The sequence below is a fragment of the Nannospalax galili genome, unplaced genomic scaffold (genome assembly GCF_000622305.1).
Source record: "Nannospalax galili isolate Female #2095 unplaced genomic scaffold, S.galili_v1.0 scaffold686, whole genome shotgun sequence".
Taxonomy (NCBI): Eukaryota; Metazoa; Chordata; class Mammalia; order Rodentia; family Spalacidae; genus Nannospalax; species Nannospalax galili.
Genome location: NW_008355472.1, coordinates 1,896,724 through 1,900,236, shown reverse-complemented (window position 1 = coordinate 1,900,236; position 3,513 = coordinate 1,896,724). Strand labels below are relative to the sequence as shown.

General features: G+C 41.7%; 1 pseudogene; it reads right to left on the bottom strand.

Moving 5' to 3' along the window:
• The window catches only part of LOC115067630, a 3,212-nt pseudogene extending 1,585 nt beyond the window's left edge, over nucleotides 1-1,627 (bottom strand).
• Nucleotides 1,628-3,513: the final 1,886 nt, after the last annotated feature.

Sequence of the window (3,513 nt, the reverse complement as noted above, 5' to 3'; positions counted from 1 at the left end):
CAAAGTTGATAAGATGGCTCAGCAGGTGAAGATTTCCATCTGGCCTGAGTTTTATCCCTGGAACTCGCACAGCAGAAGAGGGCAGACTCCTAGAGGTTGTCTTCTGACCTCCACACGTGGTCTCTCTCTCTCTCTCTCTCTCTCTCTCTCTCTCTCTCTCAATAAATAAATAAATAAATAAATTGCAAAATAAAATGTTAAATAAGCTACTCTCTTCATACCAAACACATAGGGTTACAAAACCCAGAATTGGAGATCCTAACCAAAAGATGAAGAAACACTCTGGGCATTGGAAGAGAAAATGTCTCCAAATCCACAAACGAAATGGACCAGTTCACTAATGAAGCATCAGATGACAGGGTTACTTTGCTGAGGACTAAAGAGGCTGAGTGACCCCCATGACCTTTTAAGTTCCAATCACTATTTCCTCATAGGAACTCCAGGTACAATTTACACTGGGAAACAAACTCATAAATATCCTGGTTGGTAAAGGGACTACATGTTCAGTTTTAATGAGTACTTTCCCAAAGTCATAATTGAATTGTTCCTATTTGTAGGTATATCAGAGAAGCCCCCAAAGTAAGCTTTCCTACAGCCATGAGAGTCCAGCCTGGGAGATCTGTCCCTAACTTGAGTTTTTCTGTATGTGCCAAGATGTCCATTTCTATCATTAGGGAGAGATTTGCTATGCAAACTTAATGCTCAAGTTCCCTTCTTCCCAGAGAAGCAGCAAATGCAGGAAAGTGCCACCCAAACGGGCACTTTATCTCCAGCTGATGTTGATGCAGGTCAAATCAAAAACAGGTGAGCAACACCACATGAAATCTATTGCCCTTTGAACCAAGCAATGGGGGCCAATGAGAATCCATCCAAAACTAAAAGGCCCTCTTGAAACAAGGCACACCAACTCCCCAGGCGAAGCATTGCTCTTTGTGGTAGGAAACATTTGAGGTGTCCAAATCACACTTCAGAAACCTGGAAAGTGCAGCTTGATCTGGCACTATCAGTCCCCTTATGATACCCTTATTCTGCCAGTTAAAAAAATCGCTAAAGAATATAATTTTGCTTAAGACTCACAGGCTATTAAGGAAATTGTCCAGGATGTTCATCCCACAGTGACTAATCCTTACACTCTTTTAAGTACTTTGTTGGCAGAATATAGATGGCTCACTGTCCGTAATCCAAAAGATTCCTTCTTTTGCATTCCACCGCAAGTTAAGTTATGGTTCCTTCTTGCCTTTGAGTAAAAAGATTCTCCAATCAAAAACTACTCTTCAGGATTGTTAGGCAGTGCCTCTGCCAGGCACTTAAAATCTCACCCACGATCTTTGGGCAAATATTGGCTAGAGATTTAAGAATTTTGAAATTAAGCCAAGAAGCCCTACTCTGTAGTGTGTAGGTGACTTGTTGATTTTAAGTACATGTCATAAACTGCCTGGGAGAACAGCATTTAGACTCTTGGGCACCTTGCCAGTGTGGTTATATAAGGTGTTTTCTTCTAAAGCATAAATTTACAAGGAACATGCTGTTTACTTGGGGTTCCTACTACAGCAAAGTTAATGAAGTTTAGTTGTTGACTGGAGTAAAGGCCATTGTCAACAGTCAGGTCCCCAGAAACCACAGTCATGATAGCTTCTAGGGATGGCAGGCTATTCAAGGATGTGAAGACCTAATTTTGTACTTATAGCAAAAGCCCTATTTGCACTATTAAGATATATCTTGAGTGTTTCATTTGGACAATGGAATGTCAAACTGCATTTGAAATTCTTTTTTTATTATTTTTGTGTGTATGAGTGTGTTGCCTGCATGTACGTAAGTGCACCTGTGTTGTGTAATGCCTGTGGAGGTCATAAGAGAGCATTGGGTCCACCATGTGGGTACTGGGAATCAAACCCAGGTCCTCTGAAAGAGCAGTCAATGCTCTTAACCGCTGAGCCATTTCTCCAGCCCCACATTTGAACTTCTTAAGGACTGACTGATGTCTGGTCCTGCTTTAGGACTGCTAAACTTTCAAAAGCTGCTTAAATTATCCATGCACAAGCAACAAGGAGTTAGTTAAGAATTTTTCAACTAGTTGAAGAATTCCTCAACCTGTAGCTTATTTCTCAAGTAACTAGTTCACATGGCCAATGGATGGCTTGTCTCTGGGCTATAGCAGTCAGTCTCAATATGCTGAAGGAAGCCCAGAAAATGGATGTGGTGTCATACTCTTGTGATCCCAGCACTTACAGGGTAAAGTTTGCACAAGGATCAGGAGTTCAAAGTGGTTCTTGACTACATAGTGAGTTTAAGTCAATCCTGAGTTTTAGAAGAACATGTCTCATAAAGGAAAAGAAGAAATAAAATGTAAAGGAAGTCTAGAAATTTACACTTGAACAGCTGGCTACTGTATATGTGCCGCATCACATCTTAACCTTATTGGAGTGAAAGGGCAGATACTGTTTAGCTGTCAGGAGGTTAAGTAAATATCAAGCTATATTACAATATAACCCAATACAACTTTACAAACATTAGGGTTTTTAAAAACGTTTTATTATTTTTATTTTATGTATATATGAATGTATTGCCTGCATGTGGGTAAGTGCACCCATGTCATGCAATGTTCACGGAGGTCAGAGAGGCTGTCGGATTTCCCTGGAACTGGAGTTACAGACGCTTGTTAGCACCATGCGGGTACTAGGAAATGAACCTGGGTCCTTTCCAAGAGCAGCCAGAGTTCTTAACTGCTGAGTCACCTCTCCAGCCCCAAACATTAGTTTTAAACCTCGCTACTGTACTACCCACAGGTTCTGAGCCCTCACCTCACACCTTAATTATATAGATGTTCTTGACACTGTCTCCACCAGACAACTGGACCTGATAGACTAGCCATCCAGCTATGCAGATGCTCTTCATGGACAGAAGCAGCTTTACGGATAGTGGAAAATGTCATGCTGCCTGTTATGGTTTGGATATGCAGTGTCCCCCAAAAGGCTCATGTGTTGACTTGGTTGCCAATGCAGCAATGTGTAGAGGTAGGCTTTAGGGAGGTGATGGGATCATGAAGACCCTGACTTCATCAACAGATTAATCTATTGACGTATTTATTATTTCATAGCATTACTGGGGAGCTGGGACTGTTAATAGATAGGGCATGGGGCCTAGTTACAGTAAATAGGATGTTGAGGATGTCCCTCTTGTTCTCTCTCTCCCTCTCCCTCTTCCTCTCTCTCTTTCCTCCCACCTTCCATGATGTGCGATGCTTTGATCTACTGTGGCCCCCACATCTTGATATCTTGCCTCATCTCCAGTCCAAAACAATACAGCCATATAACCATGGACTGAATCCAAAATCCCAAATAAGCCCTTCCTCCTTTTAAACTGTTTCTCTCGGGTGTTTGCCTCAGAGACAAAGAAGTCTAACACACTGGTTATGCAACTGTGACTCTGAAAAGATCATTAAGTCCAACTCCTTCCTGGAAGACATGTTCACCAAAAAGGTTGAACCAATATTCTTCACCTAGGCTCTCACAC